Raw genomic sequence first — 14,049 nt, 5'->3', positions numbered from 1 at the left:
CAGGATTTATTTTGTTGTATATATGCAACATAGAGTATTTGTGGTTATATTATATGTTGTTATGAGTTTATACATATGGTTATATGTTGTTATGTGTCATAGAAATTGTCTTGGGTTTGTCGTATGTGTACATCATCAGTACATCAGTGGAACATGTTGCCGACTACGCTGGAGTGGACATTTCGCTAACTTCATGGGTGGATAACAAAATTGTTACTTTGGCATCCAATTACGCTGGAATAAGTCCCAAAGACACAGCCCGACGTTACAACAAAGTCCAAAAGGATTATATTCATATTGACCGTCCATTTGCAATAGCACAATATAATAGCTATATGGGTGGCGTTGATCTCATAGATAGCATAATTGGAAGGTATAAAATTTGGATAAGAAGCAGACGCTGGCAAGTTCGTGTTTTTTATCACCTGCTGGACTTGACAGTCAGCAACGCTTGGTTGTTGTATAAACGAGTGCATAAAGAAAATGCATCGACAAAAAAACGTTTAAGCTCATCAGAGTTTCGGCTAGACATCGCTGAAGTTTTGAGAAAAGTAGACACAAAAACTAAAACTGGAAAGCGAAGTTATTCTGTTGAAAATGAATTGCAGAAAAAAAAGCAGAGAGGTCCAACTCAACATGTACCGAATCAGATGGTGCGTCAAGATCAGATTGGGCATTGGCCAACGTGGACTGACAACAGAACAAGATGCAAATATCCAAACTGCACTGGTTTTTCACAGACAATGTGCGGAAAATGTGGCGTAGCACTCTGCTTTAACAAAAGAAACAATTGTTTCAAAAATTTTCATTTACTTTAAAGTAACTCGACTTTTTATACTATTTTTATAATTTTAAATTAACTTTGAAAAACACTATGAAATCCCTCAATTATTTTCACCACAAGCCTATCTGTTGCATATATGCAACAATCCCTTTATCCTTAAATAAATATGAAAAAAAGGAAAATTTCAAAAAAAAGAAAGAAGTTGTATTTTTTATTTCCATTTTTCTATCTAATGAAAGAAACTACATCAAAATACGACCGGGTGCCATATAAAGGGTTAAATTAAAATTTAAACATTTGCTAATGCTGTCAGTCAGTCTACCTCTCAGTATTTCTTTGTGTGTGTGTCCTATACTCTAACATCAGAGAGAGTTTGTCCATTATGTCACTTGAGTTGATATATTTACCTTTTTTTGAAGGTTAATTGTACATAAAAAAATACATAAATACATTATTTGTAATGATATTTTCATATCTGATTAATAGATTATAGATGTAAGACAAAAGAAGCAAAACAGCGCTTAAACTAGTTGGGAATTACAACCAACTGAAGTGAAAAACAAGACAAATAATGCTATACAATATGCAATATTTAATTAACAAATTATAATTGTAATTCAGAAAAGTCAATAGAACTGAATAGCGCTCAAACTAGTTGAGAATTACAAATGAAGCGAGAAAAGTGAAAAGCAGAGCAAACACAACTAGCTCCAAATGAGAGATAAGTATAACTTATAATGTTATTTCAATATTTGTTTAAAAGATTGTAAATAGATAAAAAAAAGAAAGTCTAAATGCAACTCAACTAACTGGCCTATAAATATCTCAAGAAAATCTCAAAAATAAAATAAAAATTAACAGAGATTGTTTAATTAATAAATTCAATTATAAAATTTAAACCAACAAATGGATTTAGAAAAACGTTTAAGTTCTATTATAAGAAATCTTCAGTAATAGTCGTAACTTTTCTTCAACGCTTAAAACTAGTTGAGAATTACAACAAAATAACTGATAAGAAGTGAGAAGCCAAGCAAATGAAAAAGAAGCAACTTGATTCAAGCTGTAAAAGAAAATGATATATTTGAAAATTCTCTTAAGTAAGTAACTAAAAATAAAAGGAATTTCAAGTCACAATTAGCATTTTTGATTTTGTGATTTAATAGTTAATAGTGTAGTAAATCGACGGCCTAAATTAGGGTACACTATGGATTCCTCTTGGTTTTTATTTATATGTATTTTTTTTCTTCTCATTTTGCTTCTTTTTGTTTTTGTTGTTGTTGGTTTTTTATAACATTTGCGCATGCGCACAAACTGCCAAACGAGCAAATTAATAATTAATGCAAATAAACACATAAAGCCAACAGCACACAAAAACGAGCTGCTAAAAAAAAGCAACAGCAACAACAACAACAACAACAGCAACTACAACAACAGAATAAGCAACAAAAGAAAAGGCAAATCAGAAATCAGAACGCACGTGTAAGCTAAAAATTTGATTAATAAAGTAACAATTTAAATAAATATTATTAATAACGCCACCTTTTTTTTTTCTTTTTTTATTATTCTGTCTGTGTGAGTGTAAGTGTCTCTCAATGTATGTATGAGTGTATGTGTGTGCGTATGTAAATTTTGGATATATAAATAAACCGCATTAACGACACGATCAAATGCGACAGCCAAATATATGTAAATTTATATTTGAAATTGAATTCAGCATTTGCCTTAATTAGAAAGATAACATTTCGATACACACACACACACACACACACATTGAGAGGGAGGGAGAGGTAGTGAGAGAGAGAGAGAGAAAAGGAGATAGGCCTTTGGCATGAGCCATGTAAGTTGAAGGGAAAGAAAATGCCTCATTTTTTTTTTCCTCTAGCTCTTCTCTTTCGACTGCGGCTTCTTTTTCTAGCTATCATTCATATCCGTTCCACCAACAACAACAACAACTACAACAAAACAAAAAAAAGGAAAATGCAAAAGCAAACTCCAAATAAAACGGCCAAGTCATCATGACAAACTACAATAAAAATAATTACAAATGTAACTCAACTGACCGACAAGCTGAATGAGAGACCGAGACGAGGGAAATAGTGGAAACTCAAAGAAAAACCATTAATTAAAAACTATAAAAATTATACCTCCATACACACACACACACACAAACACACACTTGCATAGATCTCGACATCTACATTTACAAGAAATGCTTATATTTTATTATATATATTTGTGGGTATATCTACAATTTGTTCGCCGCTTTTTACATTTTATATTTTTAATTGCTTGCCAAGACAGCGCGACATACAGTGTGAGCGAGAGGGAGATAGGGAGAGTATATATATGGCTGGGGTAAAACATTTTCCCACTTATTTTTTTTATTGTATTATTTAAATTTCTTTGTAATTACACTTGGAGGAGGTTTGTGTCGACGTCTTTCTTTGTCTTTGCTTTATGCATATGCGATTAAGTTTTTCTTATATATTTTTTTTTTTATAATTTTTGTGACTAAAGAAGGTGTAGAGGGTGTGTGAGAGTGAGGGAGAAAGGTGGGAAAGCAAAAGAAGCGCAAAAAACATAATTTGGTAGAAGATTGGTAAAAGATTTCCCCCTCTCATTATGGAGGCCTTCACTAAGAAGTTCTCGAAATAAACCAAATGGGGGGAGGGGGGAGTAAATTAGAGATTTTGTGTCACAAGGAGCCACGGGGGCAATGCAAAAGGACAAAAAAGGGGGGAGAAAACTATTGAAAACAAATGGGGGCGTCTTTCGAGGCGGAATAAGGAAGCAACTAGAAATAAAATCCATGGAGCGGCACATGTACATGCTTAAAAGTCACTTCCCACCCTAAGATAGGGGGTAGGTTGCCTCTTAATAACCATATAGCCAGGCGTTGGCATTCAATTGATATGAGCACCTGTGCCCGGTAACCTCTACCTGTACCTGCAGCTGTATATATACAAATATATATATTATTTCTCCTACATTTCTTTTTATACCCTTGCAAAAAGGGTATATTAATTTTGGTCAAAAGTGTGCAACGCATAGAAGGAAGCATCTCCGACCATATAAAGTATATATATTCTTGATCAGCTCGACGAGACGAGTTCAAATAGCCATGTCCGTCCGTCCGTCCGTCCGTCCGTCCGTCCGTCCGTCTGGATCAACGCAAACTCCTCCTAGACCGTAAGAGCTACAGAGCTGAAATTTTGCATGTAGGCTTGTTTATACTGCAGGCGTTGTATATCTCGGATTCAGCCGGATCGGATCACTATATCATATAGCTCCCATACAAAAGGCAAAGTCACGAACAGTGACTTTTGTCAATAACTTCGTTATTTTCTGAGCGATTGTCGTGAATTTTAATATTGGTGAGTTAATTACACATATAAACGACTATGCCAAATTTGATCAAGATCGGGTGACTATATCATATAGCTCCCATAGGAACGATCTTTCGAAAACAGTGACTTTGGTGAATAACTTCGTTACTTTTGACGCGATTGGTTTCAAATTAAACATTTGTTAGTTTAATATATCTGTTAATGATTGTGCCAAATTTAATAAGGATCGGGTAACTATATCATATAGCTCCCATAGGAACGATCGGTGGAAAACAGTGACTTTGATCAATATCTTCGTTATTTCCTATGTAGGCCGTTCTTTCGCAAACATTAGCCTTTTTAGCTTAAACGTTTTTCCACTTTTGATGGCTATAAGTAAGGAAAGAGTTACCAAAAATGTTGCAAGGGTATACAAACTTTGACGCGGTCGAAGTTAGCCCCGGCCCTCTGGTTTTTCTCTCTTTCTTTCTCTCTCTCTATATATATAATTACAATTTATGCTTAATTATATGGCTATGCATTTCACTTGAAAGACATTTGGTAGTAAATTAGAACATGTTAGCTGCTTAATTAGAAGCTTTGTGAAAACACTTTTAATCACATGTTTAACGAACATTGAACATTCAAAAAATGAACAAAAAAATAATTAAAAAAAGAAATTAAATAGAACTGATACTTAATTCCTTATATTTATTTATCAAAGCCATTAGAACCTAGAGCAATAGTTTCAAAAGATTTTCAAAGTGGAGTAAATTATGATTATTTGAGAACCTTCTCTGTACTTTCCCTGATTTCCAATATCTAACTTTAAACAAAAGGTTCTATAAACATTTCCACTAAAAATTAATAGTAAAAATAACTTCTGTTAAACTTAATATTAGCTCTTTCTATGAAATTTCTTCAAGGATAAATAAACATTATGAGTATCAGCCTTTTTTTTTAAACTAAAACTTTGTTTATATTGAATTTATGATTATATTTAAACGAAAGAGAGAACAGATTTTCATATCGATTTCGACAAATGTATTTGAAAACCAGCCCTCAATCAAATTCTCTAGAAGAATTGCTTAAAAAACAAATAATTTGTAGTTTATAGTCGAGATTTTGAGATAATGCATTAGTCGATTCAGTTAATGATCAATATTAGAAAGTTTACTTGAAGTAATTGTTTACCTAGTATCTTTAAACAGTTTCTAATTTAAACTAGTATCTGATCAGTCAAAAATGAAACTAGTTGCAATGGCTAATAATGACTACTTGGATGAACTAGTTATCTAGTTAGTTCCAGTTTTTAGTTGATACAATGACAATTATATGGGTGACAAGTGATGACAATCATAAATTAGATGATCTAATTTAATGAATATTATTACTTTGGTTTGTATGCAAAACTATGAACTAGTTGCCATTCAGAGATGACTAAGCTTTGGTCTAGCTTTGTATCTATTTATTGTTTATACATATGTATCTATATTAATAATAAATAATCGAACTAATTTCATCATGTCTTACGTCAATACGAAATTCAATACCCCCTGCATGCGCTCATTTACATTAAACAAAAATTATAATTAATCCGCCCCTTATATCTCAACAATTTATTATATCATAATTTTTACACTTTTTCTCGCATACATTTGAGTCACCCGCACACACACACACACACACATAGAGAGAGAGAGAGATATGGGGCGGGGGTGGTGAGGGGCATCAAAAAAAGGAAGCAACCGAGTGAGAGATAATTTTTTTAAGTGCAAATCCAGACCACACCCCGACACGGTCAAAATTATCACTAATAAACCAATTTCATTATAAGCCGATGTGACATGAATCAGCAGAAGCAGAGGTCGTCGTAGGGGCAGGGGGTAGGGGCGACATTGGTGGTGTGGTGTGGCAGCATCATCATCACCATCAAAATACAACAAATAAATTTACAAACAATTCAAAATGCCGTCGCACCCCCAACAACAAAAAAAAAAATCGCTTACGCTTACTCAACAAGAATTCTCATCCCATTCATTTCAATTTTCTTTATCTTATTGCAAACTATAAATTTAGAATTTAATTTCAAAATAATTATGCACAATTTACATAAAAAACACACACACACACAGACATTCACACCAAAAACTGAGGCAAAAAAACAAACGAACAAAAAATATATTAAACCAATCAGAGGCGTGGTAAGAGGTTATTCAATTAGTAAGCTAAAAGTTGAGCATTTTGAGACAATATATTTGTAGGGAAGCTCAAAACAAAACTCCAGATGAACCGTAACTCACAATAAATACCTGAAAAAAGTAGCAAACTAAAGTCAAAACTGATCATACTTCATTACAATTGAAAGAAAATAATACCCTAAGTAATTGTTTAGGAAAAATATATAGAAGTGTCTCTTAGAACTGTTAACCGAAATATTATTCCATTAACCGAAACTCAAAAAATTTCAATTGACGTCTGAAGACAAACAAAATTTGCATTAATTAGATATTCCAGTTGTTACCAAGCTAAAATTTTAACTTCAAAAGGCCCCTTCAATTGGACAAGATCTTAAACTACGCCCATGAGATAAAAAATTTGTTGTTTTCATTGTTGTTGTTCTTGTATTTGTATTTGGGGTAACTAGCGCACATGCGAGAGCAGTTCAAAGACCTGTTTAGCAGACAAACCAAAAGAAACCAAAAAAAATAAAAAAAAAAAAATACAAAACACAAAAAAGAATAATTAAAAAGTAAAGCGTAAAGCAACTAAAAGTCTCTAAAATTTGAGTCATTTAATTATAATAATTAAAGTAGCATATTGTATTTCATAGATACATTTGTAGACCCTTCTGACTTCCCCTCTCGCTCTATCTCTCTCACACTCTCTCGCTTCATCCAAATGCAATATAGTGACGCAGCATTATTATCAACAATAAAATATTCTATAGCTGGTAGTAGTTCATATACTTAATATAAATGTAAGTGTGTGTGTGTATTAACCAAATGACATAGACATAGACATAGACCATTGACCAACTTGGCGGACATACTTGCAAATGAAATACAACAGAAAAATGACTCAGCCCAAATACAATTTAATTATAGCCCAACAATATAAGCAAAATTTATATAGTTTTAACCCAACCCGATTATAAATGTAGACAAATATACACACACACACACACACGCACACATCTTTCCATATTTGCTCTTTGCTAATAGTTAGAAGAAAAAAAATATATGTATAATTTAATTAATTATGACCAAGTCAAGATCCAAGCCAAACGGCAATTCCTGGAAAATCTCTCGCTCTCTCAAAAATATATAGACACATTGCTTGATCAATTCCTGGAAATGTTTGTTTTTGGTTATATAATCTGTACTATAAATGCAATGCATTTCCAGTGTCATAAAAATTAATAGTAACAAATCGCCATATATTCGAGGCACAAAACAAAACAAAAAAAAAGTCAAAGTTATGTTATGACAAAATTGTAATGATAGGTTTCTCATTGCTGCTGCTGGTGCTGATGTAATGTGATGTTTCATAATTTGAATATTTTAAAAATATATGTATACCACTTTAGATCTTTAGCCAAGTTAAGCATATATCTTTAATGGCCATTACTTATTTATTGCAATGTAATTAAGTAATAACTCAACAATCAGCTCTTGTAATTTGCATATAATAAATAAATGTTTCTATACAAAGTAAGTTTATCGTTCTGCCAAGTTGTGATTCCCAACTGGTTAAGGAAATTCTCAGCTGATGATAAAACTTGGCGGTTCTTCAAAAAACAAAGATTGAAAAGAAAGTTTCATTGTCTGTCTATACTCTAGATTTGACTTTATGGACTGACTTGAAATGGCTTTAAACACCTTTTATCTCGCATTTTTTAAGATTTACGCATTTCAATTCAAAGAAATGCAGAGATGAAGTTATAAAAGATAATCTAATTGCTCTTTGTTTTAAGAGTTCTAACATCAAAACGTTCATATTTAAGACAAATTCTAGTAAATTATCTCATTAGATTACATTAAATGTCTCAAGTCAAAAGATTATCTCATCTACCCCATTTGTAGAGTAGAGGGTATTTATTTTTTTTGTTTTTGTCTACTTTATCAACTTCTTTTTGGCTGCATGAAAAATTAATAATAAATTTGAAATTCTACAAAAATGATGCTATATTTATGCGTATGACATTTTAAAAATTAGCTAGCATTTAATTTGAAATTTTCATTATTTTTTTGGTTTTCGGTTTTCGGTGTTTCTTGGCACACATTAGCGAATCATTTTTTTGAAATTTATGGCTGACATGTTTGTTTGTTGGACGGTCGGTTGGTTGGTTGTGTTTGTATGACTGTGTGTGTGTGTGTGTGCTTGTGTGTGTTGCTGCGATTGTAATTAATAAAGTAAATTTGACCTCACACAGATATTTAGATGAATGTATATACATACATACATACGTACATTTGTGTATGTGTATTTAGATGCGACAATATAATGAATGAATTTGAGCCACAAGAAAGATGAGAAAAATAGGCTTGTGACAAAACGTCGTCTCCGAGTGCAATTAGCAGATGCAAAATGCAAGACAGCAAACTGCAATGGCATATACACACACACACACTCACACACACCAAGTGTTGTGTTGTGTTGTGTTGTGGCTCTCTTCTCTTGATAAATGTCTTTGGCAGCGGGCACAACAAACTGTGCAAATATTTGACAAAATACAACTATAAATATTGCTTAAGAATTAATGCGGCTGCGGCTGTTGTTGCTATTGCTGCTGTTGCTGTTGCTGCTGCTGACAAATAGTCAGAGAGACTTGGCCTGCCTGTCCCCTGCCACCCTGCCTCCCGCTTTCGGCTGCTGGCCACACAGTGACACCAAAAAGTGCGTAGACATAGACTCGATGACAACTTGAGGCTGCAACTGATGCTGACTGAAGACTGTTGCTGAGGTGTGCGGTTAGGCCGTTGCTATTGCTGCTGCTGCTGCTGCTGCTGCTGCCGTTGACCGACCGCCTGTCAAGTCCAAGAATCTACCACAGACTCGCGTGTCGCGCATCTAACGGTGTCAATTTAGCGACCACAGCCACAGGGCGTGGTTGGCAGACGGACTCGAAAAGTCAGCTTCAGAGTCATCACATTCAGAGTTAGAGTCGAAGTTTGAATTAGAGTCATAAGCAGTGGCAGTGGCAGGGGCAGGGGCAGAGGTAGAGGCAAAGAGCCACAAAGATACGCAGAGGAGGCGCAGGAGGAGGAGGCAGCAACGGCGACAGCGACGCAGGCAGCGAAGACATGGTTTTCGTCGTTTAAGTTTATCTTTTGTTTAAGCACATTTTCCTTTTTTTATTGACTTTTGCATTTACAGTTAAATAAATATTGAGTAGAAAATGTATTCGTTAAACAAATATTGTAAATACGATAGTTTTTTTTTTCTGTTTTGTTCCCCCTTCTACCCCTCGCACATTCTCTCTTTCACTCTTTCGCCTTTTTGCCTTCCTCATCTTTTGCCTGGTATTTTTGTTTACCTCCAAGAGACGATGAAGGAGACAACGACGAATGTTCGAGGCTGCATTTGCATTTTTCTTGCACAGGTGGAAATAACACTGAGGGCAGGTGTATGTATGTATGCATTAATGTTTGTTTCTATGTGTGTGTGTGTGTGTGTATCTTGCAGTTACATTCGCGCTATCTAGAAGGCCTACTTTGCCCAGTTGTTGTTAAAGTGCTAGAGGAGGGTTGCTGCTTATTATTATACATAGTATATGCAACGTACTTGAGGCATAAGAGAAATGTGTGGGAAATGGGCATGGCCAGCTAAATGGAAATCGCATGGAAAAACCAAACGATTCAGTACTTACAATTACCAGAAAACGACAAAAAGAAAATTCAAGATAAACATATGAAAGATGCTAGAACAATTGTAAATGTATGATAGTCTAGACTTTATGCTAGATCAGCAAGATTCATTTTTTTTAGGCGTAGTTAATACGTAAAGTTGGAAAAATTAAACGACTAACTAAAAGTGACAAATTATGAGCTAAAACAAACAACTTTTACATCCTTTTGCTCACACTAAAGACTTATTGGAGTGAATTTCGCCAGAAATTTTCCACTTAAATCTCATTAAGATCATTAATATGATCTGAAAGTCTATCTTTTTATTTGAAAAATGGAAAACTTTGCTTTTGAAACTTGAACTAAACCAAGACTACGCGATTTTCTAATTGATTTCCCTGAGTAAAGTCGGCTTAACGAATGTTTCAATTTGGGCAATAAATTTGCCCAAAATATTTCGATTCTAGACTAGACTAGTTAAAAGATCTGATCCAACTGATCATTTAACTAATGACTAAAGTTATGATTGGATTGTATGGATTGCATTTAATCATTCGGACAGACTAAATATTGATTAAAGAAAATTTTTTTGATCAAAGAGTTAACATCCATTTCCCGTTGCCCGTCCCTCCCCTTAACATTCAGTCATCCCTTGCTTGCAAAGACTCGTAGCTATTAAAAACCAAAAACAAAAAAAAAAAAGAGCAAAGAAGAAAAATCAACTTTCAATGACTTTCTAAACAATTTCCAGTAACTTCAGGCTAGGCTAGAGTCATCATAAAACATTTCCCCCCACTTTAGTCATCTCTCACTCTCTCTCTCTCTCTCTCTCATTCATATGTATTGCCATCTCTATCGACACTAATAATAAAATGCATAAATAACAAACAGACAGCAGCAGCAGCAGCTAAAGCAAAAGCAACAACAAAACAAAAAGTGAAGAGAAGAAAAACATTAAAAACTAAAATGGAAACATATGTTTTGTACAAATTATATATCCAATCGTAATTATTATACATGCCGAGATAGAGACTATAGGAGGAGGAGGAGGAGGCGGAGGCGGTTGAGAAAAGGGAACGGAGAGAACTGAGGATCGGTATTGGTATCGGGGTTGCAAGTACAAACAGATGATTCGATTTATTTAACAGATCTATCTATGTATATAAAACTATCTCTCTCTCTCTCTCTTTCTAACTTGCTGGTGAGTCTCGTCTAAGCGGGGGTGCTTGCAACTGCTGCGGCTGCGGCTGCTGCAACTGCTGGACCTAAATAAAGAAATGCATTCAAACGCGGCGCGGGGCAGCGGCAGCCCGAAAAATTAAAATGGAAATGTGAAAAACACAACAAAAAAAAAAAAACATAAGAAAAACAAAGCAAGCGTCAAATGGAAGGAAGAAGAATAAATAAATGGAAAAAGAATTTTTTCTACAGAAAATGTGTGCACACACACACACACACACACAACGAAAGTAATAAATATTGGATATGAGCAAACTAAAGAAGGGGCAACCAAGATGCAGAGAGTTTGAGATTGAGGAGCAAAGCAATGAGATGAAGAAGAAGAAGCCGAAGAAGGAAGGGGAGGGGGAGGAATTGAGACGGAGGATATAAAATGCATTTAATAATTTACAAAATGCATTTGCAGCAGATGTGTTAAAATTCGTAAAGTAATAAAATAACAAATCAAATGCAGGAAGAAACATCACACAAAAATATATATACAACAAGAAAAAAAAACATCAACCCGAGAGTGGGTAAGAGAGCGAGAGAGATAGATAGATAGAGGCGCAACTTCAAAGGTCCAAGTGAAAAACATGCATTTTTGTTCCTGCCACATCTAGTGGATAAATAAACATTACTCCACATCCACATCCACACACACACACACACACAAATCCCTGCCCTGCCTAGCCATGCTATGCAATCCTCTTCCCTTTCCTCCCTTCTCTCTCTCTCCACTCATCATCTATCTGCATCTCTACATTTTATCATTCGCTTGTGTAGGTACGGCACTTGCTTTCCGCTCACTTTGCTGGCTAATTTTACACCAAATTATATGGTGGCTGACTGTTGGCTGCTCCTGCCTGAGTCTGAGTCTCAGTCCGGGGCTCGAGCTGAAGCCAAAAGGATATGTGGCACAAAAGGATACTCGACCGCAGCCAGCAGAGGCAGTTAGTCAGTCAGTCATTCAGGCAAATCGAACATTTCCAGCAAATTGCTTTTACATAAAGACGGTGCCAACCGCAACACTCCAGGATCTCAGCAGCAATAGGGATGAAGTCATTCTCTCTTACTCTCCCGCTGTGTGCATGTGTGTGTGTGTGCCTGTGTGTGTTGGAGTGGGTGGAAAATGCGGCACAATTATGCCAACTTCAGCACTAAGTGCAGGCAAAGCTAAATGTTTTCTCTCTTCATTCGTTTCTTTTTTTAGTCTATGCCAAATTAGAGGCATTTAGTTCGTCCTTTTTTACGCAATGTTTGTCATTTTGATGATGTCGATGAGGGCTTAATGCAGTTGCGCACCAAAAACATAAAAAACCGAAACGAAAATCTACAAAAACGTACAGCAAAAGTTATCTAGCAAAGAAGTGCTAACAAAAATTGCCTAAATTTCGCCCATACAAGTAGTTAATCAGCAGAAAGTGTTGAAAACGCACATGTGCAGGGCTAAACCAGTGTTGATCAATCGTTTACTAAACCATAAAGATAACAATTTTGGTTTCAACGTCAATATTTTAGCTGTAATACAGGTAAAAAAGAACAGTGTTGTCAGAGTCAGAACAGTGTTGATTAACACACAAAAACCTTGAATTTACATTCTAAATGAAAAATGAAACCATTAACTTAACATTTCATCTAAATCCTATGCCATCAAACTGATTTGCTTGACAATTTTGAAATTATTTGATAGATTATTAAAAGTGTTGTTAAGTTTACCAACCAAAAAAAATATTGTGCAAGGCGTAAAACTAGTTTGTTTGTATGTGTGTCTGTGTGTGTGTGTGTGTGTATAAATTAATCTTATACAAATTATGATTTCTCAATAGTTAATTGATTGCTGTAGACATTGTCTTACAAATTATAACACATTATAATGTCATTTGTAACGGTAGTCAGAAAATTGCAAGTAAGTAAAAATAAGAAAAGGAAAACCAAACCAGACCAGACCAGACCACACCAGCGCAACGGCAACGCAATCATTTTCATTCATTTCAATTTCCATTATTTTCATTATTATTATTATCATTATCATTTTTTTGGTGGGGTTTTTGGGGTATTGCTTTCGAGGCGAGCTCAGCCTTTAATTGTGTGAGGTAACTTCATCTTGCAATTGCAACCAAAAAAAAATATGAAACCAAGAAACCAAAAAGTATCTACAAGATGTGCGATATATGTATGTATGTATGTAACTAAAGGTATGTAGTTGCTGTTGCTGCTGCTGCTGCTGGTTATAAATATTGTATCTACCCCTCCTTTATATCTTTATGTGTCTTTCTCTTTGTTTTTGTTGTCTTATTGCTTCTCTTTCTCTCAGTGTACGGTGCACGCTGTTTGTCTGTTTGTAATTGCGTAAACATACTCGTACATATTTTATTTTATATTTTATTGTTTCGCTTCGCTGCGCTGCGCCATAAGGGCAGATACCTATAATTTTCTTATGTCTTTTCTGTACAATGGCAATAATAATAATAATAATCATCGTCATCATCATCATCATCATCATCATCCTCGCCATCATCATGATCATTGTTGTCGTTGTCGTCCATAAAGACAACAGTCGACAACGTTGTAGCGACGACTGCTGCACTAACAAATGTATCTTATAGTACGTGTAATTGTATCTTTGTATCTGTGTATCTTTGTACCCTACAATAAATGTGGAATAAATAAATAAAATGTAACAAAAGGCAGCCAAATAAATGAAAATATAACAAAACTTAACACAGCCGCCAACATCATCGTCATGAACATCATCTACATCTTCATCATTATAGTCGCGTCGTCACAAGGAAAACAAATGATGCGAATGGGCAAAAATGGAAGGAAACTCGGCATGGGGAAGGAGAGAAGAGGGTCAGGCAGGCTGGCA

General features: G+C 34.8%; 1 protein-coding gene across 1 annotated transcript in view; it reads right to left on the bottom strand.

Moving 5' to 3' along the window:
* LOC6639554 (protein bric-a-brac 2) overlaps window positions 1-14,049 on the bottom strand; it is a 46,314-nt gene that overhangs the window by 19,145 nt on the left and 13,120 nt on the right. The gene's annotated exons all lie outside the window — the stretch shown is intronic.

Source organism: Drosophila willistoni (genome assembly GCF_018902025.1).
Source record: "Drosophila willistoni isolate 14030-0811.24 chromosome XR unlocalized genomic scaffold, UCI_dwil_1.1 Seg144, whole genome shotgun sequence".
Taxonomy (NCBI): Eukaryota; Metazoa; Arthropoda; class Insecta; order Diptera; family Drosophilidae; genus Drosophila; species Drosophila willistoni.
The sequence above is the reverse complement of the archived record's forward strand: the minus strand, read 5'-3'. Positions and strand labels throughout refer to the sequence as shown.